Source organism: Stegodyphus dumicola, chromosome 11 (assembly GCF_044657685.1).
Source record: "Stegodyphus dumicola isolate Sdum_Otavi_A_Nest chromosome 11, ASM4465768v1".
NCBI lineage: Eukaryota > Metazoa > Arthropoda > Arachnida > Araneae > Eresidae > Stegodyphus > Stegodyphus dumicola.
Genome location: NC_140778.1, coordinates 30467179 through 30484815, shown reverse-complemented (window position 1 = coordinate 30484815; position 17637 = coordinate 30467179).

The window sequence follows — 17637 nt, the reverse complement described above, 5'->3', positions numbered from 1 at the left end:
AGTTTGTTTCGGTAAATTAAGAAGGGGAAAAAGAGAGGCAAATTTAGTCCTTTAGAATTAATTTAAAGATTCAAAGTTGGTTTTAAAATTCCAAGGAAGTTTCTGGAACTTTACTTAAAGTTCATAGGAAATACATCAAACACAGAAAAAGGACTTATCTTAGGTAGACATCTTGAAGTTGAGAACTCGTATCCTAATTCCAGGCTTTCGACGAACGGCACTGCCCCTCGGTTACAAGTCGAAGTTTCAGAGGACATCGTCCTGTCCTGGCACTATTGGCGAAACATACGGCCGGGTAACTGGTTTTCTAACGACGAAGAATTTTCACTCTGGAAGGTAAGAGAACTGCTGCCCCTCACGGCTGCCCGCATGGACTCACAGCTCCACCAGGAAATCGTAGACTATGAAGAGAGGTATTTCTTTTTTTTTCCTAATACAAGACCGAAAGACATCGTCCTTGGTTTCTCCGATAAGGGCAGAGAGCAAATCTGCGGCCGGATAGCATAACTGCCGTTCCCTGTCGAAGGCACAACTGGAGGAATAACTACCCTCCTTTATTCATCCCCAGAAACTTCAATTCCACACCTCACCTTCGAAAAGTCGGGCAAAAAGTTCTCTGTTAATGTTTTTTTTCTTTCGCATTTTTGCGAAACCCGCGGCCGGGAGCATAATTGCCGCTGCCCGCCGGAATCACATCTCACGACGAAACTACATCTCCTTTTCTATCGCTCAACACAAATCGAATTTTTCACAAGATATTATGACTGTGATAAATAAAAATAAAAGTAGTGTGGGCATTGATAGTTAGGAGTGTTGGAACTTTTCATAGGATAGAGGGCGCTGTTGCGCCAAAGGAATTCTGTTTTTTTTTTTTTTTTTACATTATATAACTATAGTTCGCCATTGCGATGTGTGTGTATTGCTGTGATATATTTTGATGCTTTCATTAAATATAAATGAAAGATATCGTCATGAATATTTTGTATCCAAATCAAGATCAAATTTACCACTGATGCAAACTCATTTAAACAAAATATAGTTCGAACAAGAAAAGTCAAGTTATTACTAGCCTTTCGAACTACGCATTAGATATCGTTATTCGCTTCGTAACAAGTGGTACTGTCGCCGGGAATTATCGTAATGGTGGGGTGAGTAAATAGTTTTGTTGAAAATTTGGTTGAATAGAATATTTTGTAATTGTTGAAGTAGTAGGGTTGTTTGATGTTGTTGATCTTGTTTGGTAAAAATTTACAACTTTAGGTTTCGCATTTACTGAATATTTGCATTGGTATTTGCAAGTAAGAAAATGTTGTGCTTTCTTAGAATTAGAATTTGTTGTTAATCTTGAAGTGTGATTTGTTGTTGAAAATTACAGTTTGTTTTCGTAGAATTCTAGAATTAGAATTTATTGTTAAAGTATTTGAGGGGTAAAATTTGTTGCTAGAAACTGTGAAAATGGCTAAATTGTTAAAGCTTCGAACTAAGCGTGACACACATCGTGAACAAACTTTAAAGTTAGTAGAAAAAATAAACATATATTTGAATGAATCAGATATTGATATAGATGTATGTGATTCATGTTTAAAACAGTTGAATAGTAAAATTGAAATTATTAACATACTAAATAGTGACATTGATGAATTGTTGAAAGAAGAACAAGAAATTAATGATGAAATTAACACAGTAGATGAATATAACGAAAAAATAATACCAGTTAAAGTAAAGTTGCAAAACAAAATTAAATCAATTGGAAAAGTTCCATATCAGTCAGGTGAACAAACAGTAAATCCAGAAAATGTTTACGTAGAAAATAAAAATTTGCATTTAGAAAACAGAACTAAACTTCCTAAACTTTCGCTTCCTCGATTCTATGGTGAGCCTTCAGAATATTTAGATTTTTGGAATCAGTTTGAGAATTCTGTGCATAATAATTCTAATTTAACTGAGGTTGACAAATTTTGCTATTTAAAGTCGTTATTAGGTGGTAAAGCTCTAGCTAGCATTAAAGGATTCTCAATTACTCCAGAGAATTATAAACAGGCTGTTAAATTAATTTCGGAAACATTTGGCCAAAGAGACATTTTAATAAATGCTCACTTGTCAAATTTATTAAATCTGGCACCTGTAAAAAATGCTTCTAACATTCAGGCCCTTCGTAACCTTTATTTTGAAGCCCAAACTCAAATTAGATGTTTAGAGGAATTAAATGTCAAATCGGAAACATACGCAACAATACTGACTAACATAATACTAAAAAATCTGCCAGGAGAATTGACTCTTGAATTTTCGAAGCAAAATATAAATAATTGTCATGATTTGCAGGAATTGATGAAGTTTTTACACAATGCTATTAGTGCAAGAGAAAAGGCATTCCGTATTAATTCTAATAATGTATCTTCATAATAATAATTTTCATTCTAACCAACACAAACAAAACAATTTTCGAAATCAGAAACGAAACTTCCCTCCGAGTCGCAATAAACAACACGCGTCAGTAACAGAATTTATGGCGAAAACTTCCGAGGTTTGTTTATTCTGCGGTCAAGGACACTGTAAGACTGAATGTGAGAACATGACTGTGCAACAAAAAAGGGATAAACTAATTAAGGAAAGGAGATGTCTGTTATGTTGTAACACAAACTGTTTTGTGAAAAATTGTAATGCTAAACAGTGTTCATTCTGCTTTGGTAGACACGCCAAAGCTATTTATTTTAAATTTGAAAATTCTAGCAAGTGTAAATCTAATTCAAAACCGGAAGAGAAAAACCAAAGGAATTGGAAATTCAGCCTACTATTTCGAATTCAGTTGTAAATGATAGGAATGTGATTTTATTGCAGTGTGTTAGGACAGAAACTGTTGGTCGTAAATCGTCAGGTACAGTTATTGCAATGTTTGATAACGGTAGTGAGAAGAGTTTTATTAAAAGAAATGTATCTATGAAGTTGGGATTAAAATGTCTAGGATCAGAAACATTAAAGATTTATTCATTTGCAGCAAAGGATCCTAGGTTGCAAACATGTCGCAGAGTTGAAGTGAGATTGCTAAATATTTTAGATGGAAATGAAGTCGTAATACAGGCGTTGGAAACAGATGAAATTTCGAGGGCGGCGATTAATTTGCCGAATGAGCGTACAAGAGCTGAAATGGAAGCCAAGGGATTAACTTTAACGTGGGGTTATAATCAAGCGTCAGATGATAATGAAATTTCCTTGTTAATAGGTATAGATTTTTATTGGAAGTTGACAAAAGGTTTTGAAAGGTTAAATACGTCTTACGTAAACACAGAACTTGGATGGTCCTTGCAGGGAAATTGTGGTGATATGAGTAAAACGGCTGCTGTGAACTTAGTTTTAGGTGATCAAAGCACTGTATCAGCTGAACTCAGGCGTTTCTGGGAACTGGAAAGTTTAGGTATTGAAAACAAGGAAGCGGAGTGTTTGACTTTAGTGGAACAAGAGATACTTGATGAATTTAATAATTCTGTTGGGTTCGTAGATGGAAGATATTGTGTAAAGTTGCCGTGGAAACCAGGTATGCAGGAAAAATTAGCAAATAATAGAGAAATGGCTCGGAAACGTTTCGATAGTCTGGTTAGGAGATTTAGAAATGATACAGCTTTTTATGAGGATTATAAAAAGGTAACTGATGATTATCGTAGGGAAGGTATCATTGAGAATTCGTCCTCAGATACTGAAGTGTCATATTCTGAGCAGTCATTCTACTTACCCCACCACGCTGTCATTCACGAGGACAAATCTACTAGTCGACTTCGAATCGTGTTTGATGGTTCTTCTCATGAAGGAGGACAACTTTCAATTAATGACTCTTTATTTAAAGGACTAAACTTGTATCCAAATCTATTTGAAATGATTTTAAAGTTTCGACAAAATACAATCGCCTTCACAGCGGATATAAAGCAAGCGTATCTACAAATTTTGATCGATCCTAGTGATAGAAAATTTACTAGATTCTTCTGGACTGATGATATCGGTTCTAATTCATATCAAGAAATGAACTTTAGTAGAGTTTTATTTGGACTAAAACCAAGTCCATATTTGTTAGCTGCAACTCTGAAATATCATTTTGATAAATGTAAAGAAGAATTTCCTGATACTTGCAAATTACTGTCAGAATGGTTTTATGTCGACGATTTGATTGGAGGCGAAGAAGACTTGCAAGCGGCTTTGAAAATTACGACTGAAAGTGTAGAAATTCTCAAAAGATGTGGCATGATATTACGAAAATGGAAAACCAATTCCATGGAAGTGCGTAAGCTGTGGAAAGATGCTGAGTTCGACATCGATGAGTAAAAGAGCTCAAGTACGGGACTTGACTCACCATCCAAGGTGTTGGGTCTAGTTTGGGATCCAGATGCGGACAGTATATCTTTTAACGTAAAAGAATTATCAAAGTTTCTCAAGAACGGAACTGCTTCGAAAAGGTTTATTCTTCGAGTAGTGGGTCGTATTTATGATCCTATCGGATTTCTTGGGCCTTTCATCATAAAGCTGAAGTGCATTCTACAGGAACTGTGGAGTCATGACATAGACTGGGATGATAAACTTCCATCGTCACTGGATCACAAGTGGCAGTTGTGGTGCAGTGAAATCGGACACTTAGAAGATCTCCAAATTCCTAGATGTTATTTTTCAAATTTGAACTGTAAATTTATTTCATTTGAAATTCATTCTTTTTCAGATTCACCTCTTTTAGCCTATGGACCCGTATTGTATTTAAGAGCTATATCTGAATATGGGAGGATAAGTATTAGTTTTATTTGTTCTAAAAGTCGTGTAGCTCCTCTGAAAGGTCTTACATTACCAAGACTGGAATTAATGGGAGCTTTATTGTCCGCAAGATTAGTCCATCAAGTAAGTAAATGTCTTAAATTTAATACTTCTAGTTATTTTTGGACCGACTTGATGATTACATTATGTTGGATTAAGGGACAAGCTAGTAAATACATAACTTTCGTAAAAAATAGAATAGAATAAATTCAATCTTTATCAGATACCAATAATTGGGCTCATTGCCCTGGTAAGGATAACCCTGCAGATATCTTGTCCAGAGGAATTTCTGCAGCAAATTTAGCTACAAACCATCTTTGGTGGCAAGGTCCACAATGGCTAAGCCAATCACCTGAATACTGGCCTACTGAAAGAGAGAACTTAAAATCTACAGACGTAGACTTAGAGCTAAAAATAGAATTTGAAAGTACAGTGCAAAATAACTGTTTGGTAGAAAATTCGAAATTTATTTTAGATTTAAGGAAATATAGTAGTTTGTTAAAAGTACTAAGAGTAACTGCACTAGTTAAACGGTTTGTTAATAAACTTCAAAAACGACAAACGATTGCAAGTCCCCTCATAGCAGAAGAACTTCAAAATGCTGAAATAGACTGGATAAAACATGAGCAAAACATAGAGTTCAACTTAGAATTGCAGAACCTTGAAAATGGTAAATTGATTCCTAAAAACTCTCCACTTTCGAATTTAGCCACATTTCTCGACAGTTGTGGTGTATTGCGCATAAAAGGAAGGTTAGAACAAGGAGCGTTTACAAAGGATGAAGCTCATCCTATACTTCTTCCTAAGCAGTCTAAATTTACAGAGTTAATTATTATTCGAGAACATAATACAGTTTTTCATGGTGGAGTTACATTTCCGCTAGCCAAAATTAGGTCTAGATTTTGGATTCCACGAGGTAGACAAATTATAAAAAGAGTATTAGGTAACTGCCTAATTTGTCGAAAGTATAAGTTGAAACCAGCTAAACAAATAACTAGTCAACTACATAAATGTAGAATTACTGAAAACCCTCCTTTTACTGTAACTGGCATAGATTTCACTGGCCCAGTTTTAATAAAATCAGTAAAGGATACGCCTCAAAAGGCTTTACATAACATTATTTACATGCAGTGTTACTAGAGCTGTGCACTTAGAATTAATCACAAATATGTCAACAAAAAATTTTATTTTGTCATTAAGGAGATTTTTAGCTAGGAGAGGAAATTGTAAAGTTATCATTTCCGACAATGCTAAGAGCTTTAGAGCCACTAATGAAATTCTTAAAGAATTAGCAAAAATTATAATAGATTCAAAATTGAAAGATTTCATATCAATAAACGGCATAACTTGGCAATATATTGCGCCTCACGCGCCTTGGTGGGGTGGTTTTATGAAAGGCTTATGAAAAGTATCAAAGATCCTTTGAGAAAGGTTCTCGGAAGGGCTTTTCTTAACTTTGAGGAAATGATGACTATTCTATCAGAAATTGAGTTAGTTTTAAATCATAGACCTCTTACTTATGTCCATAATGAAATAAAAGAGCCAGAAGCTCTTACACCTGCCCATTTCTTGTTTCCAGGGCAAGAAAATATTTCTTATCCTGTATATTTCGCCGACCTTTTCAGGAATGAACCATTGAACAGGCAGACTTTGACTAGGAGAAAACTGTATCAAACTAATCTTTTGAAACAAATTTGGAAAATGTGGAAGGAGAATTATCTCCTCGAATTACGGTCTGCGCATACTTTTCCAAATCCATCTCCTGAAAGGAATCTTAAAAAGGGTGAGGATAGAGGGCGCTGGAGGGGTCGACGAAATCAAAATTTTTATGGCCTATTGGAATTATAGAAGAAGTTTATAAAGGTAGAGATGGGTATGTGCGTTCATGTTTGATTCGTACTTCTCAAGGACTTTATCGAAGACCCGTCCAATTAATCTATCCTTTTGAAGTTTAAAGTTATATATATATGTTTGTTTCATGTATTGTATTTAATTTGCAATGTAGTTTTCAGTATTAATTTGTGCATATTGATTTTGATTATATCTAAATATATTATTGATATGTAAATTTAATGTGCTCTTAAAAGAGCACAGGTGGGGTGTGTTGGAACTTTTCATAGGATAGAGGGCGCTGTTGCGCCAAAGGAATTCTGTTTTTTTTTTTACATTATGTAACTGTAGTTCGCCATTGCGATGTGTGTGTATTGCTGTGATATATTTTGGTGCTTTCATTAAATATAAATGAAAGATATCGTCATGAATATTTTGTATCCAAATCAAGATCAAATTTACCACTGATGCAAACTCATTTAAACAAAATATAGTTCGAACAAGAATAGTCAAGTTATTACTAGCCTTTCGAACTACGCATTAGATATCGTTATTCGCTTCGTAACAAGGAGAATTAAAATTGGATGTTATGAGTTTTTAAAAGAGATTTTAAAAGGTTCGCAACCATTTGAACAAGTTTTTTTTTAGTTTGTTATGTTTCATTTTTCTACCTTTTCTGTTGCTCGGGGCCTGGCCTGGTTTCGCGGGAGCATTTGATATTTTATGAGTTTAAAATTAAGAATTGTCTGTTTTTTTAAGATTAAAAATTTTAAAATTAAGAATTGTGTGTTTCTTTTTGAGGCATGGCTGGCTCGGTGGCTGCCTCGTTTTGTGTTACACGGGCCTTTCCCTTTGTGGCCTTATGGCTGATATGAATCGGCTAGGGGGTTCGAGGCTGCGCCCACAACAACAACGAAAAGATACGGAAAAACGGGTGGTTAGGAATTGTAACAATAATTCATCGTATTGGATTTTAGTACACTATTTCATTTGGAAATCCATACAATTTAAAATCCATCCTAATAGACGGAGTTAAGAAATAAAAATGGGTGTAGCTAGAGTTTCATATCGTAGCCTCTTTAAGGGCAAACTTAGTTTTTGTAAAAAAATGTGTTGCAAAATAGTTAAAGTCAGTTTTTTGCCCCTGAATTAATATTATGTAAGATTTTATTTCTGTCAGTATTAACTTACCCCCAAAGCAGGGGCGAGCAAACGAATACCCGTCTGTCCGCAGGAAATGAAAGAAATAGAATACAATATTTATATAATGTATTTACGATATTACTATACGGGTGACAGCAGAGAGCGACTCCGAAAACACGAGCGGCTTACAAGTACTGCTCGAGCATCTTCCGAAATCCACAAATGTGCAACGAAAGAATTCCTTGGCGCCAAGAAGCTCGGCGTCGGACGTTTAAAAGGAACTTTTTAATGTAGACAGCTATACCAGAACAAGGTATAAAAAACAGTTTTATATTAGATATAAGATGCAGTTACACTGATATTGTACGCTTATAATTGGATATATCCCCGATAGTTGGAAATTTTGCACTGATATATTTACACCGATAATTAAACATTTTAAACTGATATTTAGATATTCCATACTGATTTTACTCTGAAACATATAAATTCTATCCTGATGCGCAATTAAAAGCATAAATTACCATGGTGTCTGTAATGCGCGGATACGTCAGCTATACAAATACAAAACATATATTTTACACTGTAGCGTTTACATAAACATTCTACATTAATAATTAAACATTAATCTTGATGATACTCTAATATACGTACGGAGTATACTCTGGTCGTCATATATAGACATAAAATACACTAATGCGTTTTATGAGCACATAGGTTTAAAACGGAGGATAAACTGATACGTTTGCGTCTTTTTTACAGTGATTGAGTACACTGTTGTATTTATTTAAATATTTTCCTTGTTATTTAAATATTTTAAACTGATTTTGCTGTTGCACATACATAATTTTACGCTCTAAATATAAATTTTTATTGTTTCAGGTTGTCATATTCTGCTTTTGGGGAGAGTTCTGGATATGTGTTTCCTTAACGTGCACTAAATGTGAGCATTACATAAACCAGTCATTTTAAAGGCACAAAAACTTTATTAACACGCGAATAAAATAAGAACAAACGATTAACACAAAAATAAAAACCACGTTCATCATGACGCTGGCATACAGCGAGTTACCTTCGTTACTAAATACTAACTACTCTTCTCTAGTAAGTCACATGAGAAAGAAGCGTTGCAGGCCGTTCGGTTAAACTGCGCATGCGTGGCATCACGTCATGACACCTCCCCACTAAAAGATTTGATTGCATATTTTAATAACCTGCCAAATCCACACATATAAACATTTCTTGAAGCAAAATAAAATAACATTCAAGAAATTTTCGAACTTAATTAACCATACCATTTTAAATTAAAGTTACTTCAACATAAATTCAGTAATCTTATTCATTTAAAAGATTAAACATTCAATTAAATTTTCAAACTTAAATCCTTCACATAATCATAATCATATAAGCAGTTATCATATAAACAAGACAATACAAATCAAACATAATAATTAAAATTAAACATAATACTCTCGCAAACCCTGGCTAAATCTTTAAACATATTACATAACGTTAGGGAAAAAACAAATGCTTAGCATTTTAGCTAAAAAAATTTTCACACTAAATGTCTTATAGTTCATAATTCATAACGTCAATCATTCCTCACTCACTGGAAAATATAATCATATCAATTAAGTCACGTCATCAATAAACTCAGCATAGGCTTTTGGTCTACACATGTTACCGTTCCATTTTGTTGACACACAAACTACTGGATGCACATATTTACTTTCTGATTCAAGGATTTCATGAAAAGAAAAGGCATTTCAACGAAACTAACATTAGTATTGTTTATATTTTTGCATTCAAAATTAAACTTTCGTTTATCATCTCCACTTAACTCATTAAAAGCACTTAACGACAAGAGTAAATGATTACATACTTTATCCACCATTGCACATGTTATAAAAATAGGTGACACAAATTTATCATCTTCAGAATGCATTACGAAAGGTAGGTTAATGAGAGGAGCTTTTGAAGATTGTTCAAGCTGACGTGAGGATAACACTTCCATGTGACGTACGGTACTTTTCTGATACAATGTCAGCCTTGAAAACGGTTAATTGTGTGACTGTATCTGCTACTGCATTAATAAATTTACCATCACATGTAAGTTTAACAGTTGGCAAGTCATCTATTAATTACTTAACTTCTTGATTCAAAGTAAAATATTTAGAAGAAATCTTTGCTGTTACGACGTCAGAATTATATTTAATTTCTTCCTTAAGCCCCTTTTCCTTATCTTCATGCAACAATATATTATGATACTTAGAATTACATTTTGAACATTTTAATTGAGAAGGACAATTTTTTGTTCTACATTTCCTTTCAAAACAAAGAAAGCACCGATTAGAAGCTTTTAAACTCTTTTTTTCTTTCTTCCGGGGTAATTAATGATAGATGTTTAAACCTTTTGGGCCAACCAGCGGCCGAGCGGTAAAGTCGCTGAACGCTGGTAGTTCGGTCCGAGGTTCGAATCCCGCGAACGGGCTGGTTGCATGGGTGTTTTCGTGGTTTTCCCCATGTGTAACGTGTATACGAGCCGGTTTCCCTTAGAAAGTCCTCCACGAAGGCATCCATCCCCTTAGGCAGATAGCCCTAGTGTGCTTTGCCATTATTAAATACACCACACCTTTCTTCCGGGGACATAACGCGTTTTTCCGGAACATTGTTTCCGCTTTCACAAAATACGCAAGGAAAAGTTGGAACAACCGCAATCTTGCTTACATTAGGGGAATAGCTGGAACTAAATTTGTTGGCTTTGTATGAATTCCGAGTGCGGAAGTTCTTTCACTTTTCATTGCGTTGAGAATGGCTTTCGAGAGAATTAGAGTAACTCTTAGAATAAAATAAATTTAATGAAGTTAGTTCGCGTCTTTCAATTTCCCGTTTTAGAAATTTCATGAGGTCATCGACATTAAAATTTTCCTCATCTGCTTTCTGGAGAGCAAAATCAAGCGTTATATCCTGAGGTATACATTTCATTAACAAAGGGTACAGTAAATTTCCATACGATTCGGTCTTGATTCCAATCGAATTTAATGACCTTACTTGTACGTTGCAGGTGTCATATAATTCTCTCAAAGCATTAATATCATTAGAACTTCGGACAGGTCGTAAATTTAAGAGTTTATGCATGTAAGAATTAATAAGGAGATTTTTTCGAGCATATCTGTCTTTAAGAATTTTAAAAGCTCCGTCGTGGTTTCTGGCGATAAAGAAAAACCTTCTATCGTTTTTAAAGCTGCACCGCCTAACAGGCTAAGCAAGTAATTAAACTTATCCACTTTAGATAGTTTTTCGTTTTGATTTATTGCCGTGTCAAAAGAATTGTAAAATATTTGCCACACTTCAGTTCTTTTTTCTTTCAATAATTTTTTGCCTCTAAAACTCCATTTTGCAATCTTTTCTTAGTATTCCAAGGCACGTTCGACTTCGGTTTCAATGTCATTAAACATCAGTCAAAGTTTTAGTTTTTTCATCTAACGCTCTCAAAGCAATAGATTTTATTTTTAAAATTTCCAGTGAATCTCCTAGGTCTTTAAAGTTACCGGCTGCACTTAATGATTCAATAGAATTTGTTACTTTAGTAATGCCTGAACGAATAACTTTCCGTTCTTTCTTAGATTTCGTTAGCTCTTCAGCCATTTTTATAACCTTGAATTTCACTTGACCACAAAATAAATTAAACAAAGTACTTCTTACCATTCTGAAGTATCACTTACGCTTTTACTCGTGAACTTTGAAGAATAACATATCCTCCTTTTCTGACACCACTGTCAAGTTCTGCTTCTTGCATAGGTTCTAGATGTGTGTTTCCTCAACGTGCACTAAATGTGGGCATTACATAAACCAGCCATTGTAACTGCGCAAAAACTTTATTAACACACGAACAAAATAAGAACAAACGATTAGCACAAAAATAAAACCACGTTTATCATCACGCTGGCATACAGCGGGTTACCTTCGTTACTTCGCTACTAACTACTAACTAACTACTCTTCTCTAGTAAGTCACATGAGAGACAGGTGTTGCAGGCCGTTCGGTTAAACTACGCACGCGTGGTCATCACGTCATAACACATGTGCACGAAGATTAAGCACTGGAGTTACACTGATAGGGAAAATTATATTTTGCACCAAAGCGCACACTGGTGCGTATACCGAAACGTTTTTATTTTAAACTTTTATACTGATAAAACAAGTTGCACTGATTTTATTGTTTATTTATTGTACTGATTTTTATTCTACGTTTCGCCAATTTAGCGAGATACCCATTAGCTACTGCGTGTCCAACAGTTCTCCATTGATAAAGACTCACCCATAGAACCTGAATGGAAACCCTGATGTATATATTTCACAAGTGAACATCTCTGTAGCCACCGAGGGAGCGGGTTCTAGGCTGGACCAATGAGCTTCCAGTTATACAGCGTATCCGAATCAAATGAACCTAATTTCGAGAGATCGCTATACATAACACAAAGTTTAAAAGCATAAGAAAGCTGCAAAACTAGATACCAATACTCGCAAAGTTTTTATTAAACAATCAGTACAACTTCATGTGAGCTCCCTTAGTAGCCCTGAGAATGTCCAGTCGGTAGTCTAGTTCCAGTCATTTCCGGTATAGAATTTTCGGAGTCGCAGTAGCAATAGCCGGTGTTATGGAGGCACGAAGGTCTTCAAATCACGGATGTTCCCTGAGTAGACTGTTTTTCACGTAGCTCCAAAAGAAGAAACCGAGAGTTGTCACGTCGGGAGATGTTGGTGGCCAGGTAGTTGTGCCACCACGTCCTATCCATCGGTTAGATAAATTTGCATCTAAAAATGCTTAAAAATGTTTACCGCAGTGAGTAGGGGTCCCATATTGTTGAAAGGTAACAGTGGGTTGTAAGTGCTGCGTTTGGGATAGTGTGTAACATGTTCAGGTACATGTTTGCCGTCACAGACGTCTCAGCACAGAAAAATGGTCCTATGACTGCATCATATGATAGCACACACCCGATATTGATTTTTGGGCTACTCCGTCCGAATTCGTGCAGTGAATGGGAATTTTCTGTGCCCCAAATTCTGCAGTTGTGCTTATTAACGTTGTTACTAACATGAAATGTAGCTTTATCTGAAAAAAGATGCGGTTTAAAAAATTGTGGTCATTCTCGATGGGAGATAGCATCTCCACATCAAATGCTACACGCTGCGGCCCATCATTAGGTTGCAGTTTCTGCACAAACTGCATTTTATATGCATGCAACCTCAGTTTTCGTTGCAGCATATCATGAGTAATGATAATGGGCGTTCTGCGGCAGGTGGGTCAGTGGGTCAGGGGGTGTGGTCAATGACGTCACACAGAGGGCGGGGCCAAAGGCAACGTCATCACACTAGGAGGCGTGGTCACGAGTGGAGTTGAGTTGTTGGTAGACTGCTGATTGAGTTGTAGACCTCCTGCTTTTCATTTAAAGTTAGTTTTTTTTAAATTGGCAACGGGAAATATTTTCTGCATCTTAATTTTGATGAAATGTCGATGCTGCCCTCTCTTGACGAAAAAGTGAATTATATGTTTTAGAAATATATTTTTTAAGTCTGGTGTTAAAATTATTCAATGCGCGACTCTGAAAACAATGTAAAAGAAAGAAATATAAAAAAAAAGACTTTCCTTTAATGAAACTACAAGATAATTTTTTTTATTACTCAATTTTATTCTGATACTTTTATTCTTTCTAGTTTTCCATGAAACTTTAACTTATTTCTCAGGTTTTCTGTTCATAATAACATATTTATTTACTGTCATATTTTTTTAATACTTAACGTTTCTAATTTGTAATATTTTATTTAATTTCCACATACTAGTTTATTTTCATACCTTTCATACCATTTCAGCATACCCTGATTTTTAACTTATATATTATATTTCACAAACGTTCCCGCACATGCTGTTTATTTGTTACACTACTTAATTTTAGATGCAATTTCACACTTTTTTAACGTTATAATGTTCAATATATTCTGAATTTTAACTTCATTTACTTTTTTTAAACCATTCTAGTATTCTATACACACTTTAACTTAGTGGTTTGAAATTCTATTTAAAAAGAAACGTTTATTTTTCGTGATCTTAGTTCTTTTACTAAATTTTCTACAGAATTTCTAATTTCGTTTACATGTTTAACAATATCTTCCTTACATTACCGAATATTTTTTTTAAAAAACTTAAGTCTATAACTGTTAATTGCTTTTCTTACGTTCATGATTTCCTTTCTGTGTTTATATTTCTTATTTCTTATTTAACTTATTTATTATAAAGTTTTTATTTCCGTCTCATCACTCGTAATTCCAACATTTTATCCCTTTTTATTCATTTGAACGATATGGATTGTTTTCATTTACTCCATATTCAAATATTTCCTTACAATTTTTAAAATACTTGTTTTATTCTCCGATCATAATAGATCATCTACAGGTTTTACTCAGAAATTTCCATTCACAACTTTACAGTTTATAATACCATTTATATCTAAATGTATTTCTTTCTCATATAGCTTTACGATCTTCAAAGTTTCTAACATCATGTTTAGTTTTAAATCCCTATTACCTTTATGTGTGTTGATAATTTTCATTTCTAATTTTACAACCACGTTCAGTGTTTCATCCACACATACCAAAATATTTCTTACATCTTCTGGTATTTAGTCTATGTCATATTTCAGTACTTCAAATGAATTTACACTGCTCACATTATTATTTTTTCATGTTTTAGAGACACTGACTATACTAATTTTACTATTTTTCATACACTAATTGTATCTATGTCAGCACTGATGATAAACTAGCAATTGTTTTGCATCACATGCATAAAGAAATTCTTAAAACCAACTTTTTCAATATCGTACTCAAATTACTGTTTTCCAGATGGGAATTACCAGTATTCTTTGGTTTTACTCTGTTACATGTTTTTAAATTTTAACATCTTACTTTTAATTCTAACACACATCTTTTGAACAGTTTTTTCTTTTAATGATAGCCTTACCTTATTTGTTCAAATTAATTCTTTCATTCACCTTCTTTACTACCTTTCAGTACCTTCATAATTCACTATGCAAACGCAATGTCTTTCACTGACATTCTGTTTAATAATTCAAGTTTCCTTAATTAATTCAAGTTTCCTTAATTGACAAAAAGCGAATTATTTCTCATTTCAAAATAGAACTACTATATTTTTGCACAAACATTACCTTTATCCATTCAAGCCACCCCTTAACCTGTAACTGACGTAGCGATAGGAAAGGAGATTCTTATCATATGCTCTTTCGACTTTTGAGGTTTCTAGAACTTCTTTGACAAGTATATCAATACCATCAGAAAATATACTTAACACTTTTACCCAGTTTAAAGGCAACATAATAAGAATGGTTTTAGTTAAATTTATAACACAAATAAACACATTTTGTGCTAAATAGGCATAAACATTTAGATTCAGAATATTTCTTTTTAATCCGATGTAAGACTTGAATTTCATTCATGATACGGATTGTCTCTTGATTGTTTTTGTTTACCTTACACTAATAGAAAATTTTTATTTTACAAGTTCAGCTTTTAACGAAATAGAAATAAAAACTACGATACACCTGGTGTTTTTAAGAAAAGGAACTTTGATATATTTCTGGAAATGTAAATGCTTTTAGAGTTTTTTTCTTTCAATAATGTTGATTTTCATTACTTTACTAATTTCAATAATTCTCTTATTAGCTAATATGAATGAAAGAAGATTGTCAAAAATGTGACACAGTATAATTCTTACGAACATACGTACCTTTACCAGCATACAGATATTACCGATTGAAATGAAGAAAGATACAGATATTTTACTCCAATCTACATTAAATTAAAAAATATTTAAACTTTCATACATTCCAAAGAATAAGCGAAAACACAATAGATATTGTCATGTTTGTATATATGAGATAAAAGTTTTATGAATGGTATTTAAAGTAATGCTTAGAACTTCATAAAAGCGGACATTCACTATGTTAATACACATATCATCAGTTATTTACATAATTCAATGTAATATTAATCATTACATGTACTATATGCATATATATTTAAAGTTTAATTGTCTTACAATTGAATAATTAACTATTGAGAGAAAGAGGTTCATATCTTACACTATTTAATTCACATGGAACAAATTTTTCCACCAACCACATTGAACCGCGTTTATTAAATTCGCCAAAGCTCTTTTATTTCTTCATTTTCACACTCACGACACATTTTAAATGTAACTATTGATTACCATTTCAAACACCGATATCATAACTCAGTGTAAAACTACATCATAACTCATTTTTTCCCTACTAACTACAATTTTATATATTCAAGAAGTACATCTAAGACATGATCATTTTCTATGTTCTAGCAAATCGATTCAATTGCGAACATACTATTAAGACTTGCGATTTTAGAAGACTTGCATGTATTAACGATGTCAACGTTTCTTCGTTTTTATAAGATTCACATCAAATCATGTAGCATTCGAATGTGGTGTAAGAGATCACTTTTTCTTTTAAACACTTGTAAACAATGGATGCAATTTATAAGAAGAGAAGTATCATGCTGTTTCAAAACATCATCATCAGCATATTTCTGTTTCTTTTGACACCGGCAACATTTAAAAAAAAAGTTTCCTGAGATATTCTTCAAATTCTGTTTTACTTGAAAAAATGTCCGAACATTCAATACGATGTAAAGATTCATATTGTTTTAAATTCTTATGCTCACTAAATATTTTTTATCATGATTTACTCTTAAAAGTAACTTTATTAGTTTTCATATCCTTTTTACATGAAAAGAACTTGTGATTATTCACTACAAAATTCTAAGACGAGATGCTTCGCGGCTTTTCAAACTATAAACTTAAATTTCTTAGGACATACACTACATCTGATGTTTCTTTCATGAGATTTCAAATATCTCTTCAGATTACTCGTATTCAAGAAACCTCGCAAATATATCACATAAGTTCAGCGAATAATCGCTTCATAAACTCTTAAATTTTCAACACGAGTGAATCACTTGAAGCATATACTGCACTGTAAACATAGAATACTTAAAAAAAATTGTTATAAAAAATAAAAATACATTCATTTCACCAAGAAGCTTTTCTATTTAAATACATTTATTTATTTCCAAAGAACAAGTTTCTGTATTATACATAAAATATACTTAGAATTTTCTTTCATTAGTTAATATCAAATTAACAACAATATCCATTTACTGATATTTGATATACATGTTTGCTTTAAAATTAAAACTAAAATTTCAATATATTTCTATTGATAAAAACATAAGGAAAAAAAAATACTTATAACATCAACCAAAGACAGAAATTTAAATAGAATAGCTGTACTTATATTAGTGCATTTTTATAATCTTCATAACATTTCGATTCAAAAAACCTATTACAAAATAAATGAAACATTTTTTTCTGCCTTAAAGAATCTCTTATATTTTTAAAATTAATACATAAAAATATATCTTCACCAATATATTTAATTCTATCCTCAACACTTATTATAATGCAATCATGTCTTGTTTGTGAAGGATGATTTACAATGCAACCTTCGCATTTATATAGCTTTTTTATCACTGAATTTAATTCAGTTTTGATAGAGTTTATGAGTTCTTTAAAAAGTTCATCATCATCACTTACCATATCCGAACAATTGTTTTTACATTTGATTTGCAACGGTAAAATAATTTCAAAAATACTTTTATATAAAGTATTAGATACATCAGGAATAATTTCTTTCAATTTTTTTTAAATATTACAGTTTACTTTTAGGTATGTAGGTCTTAGTTTAAAAGAATTTATCATTTAACGTGG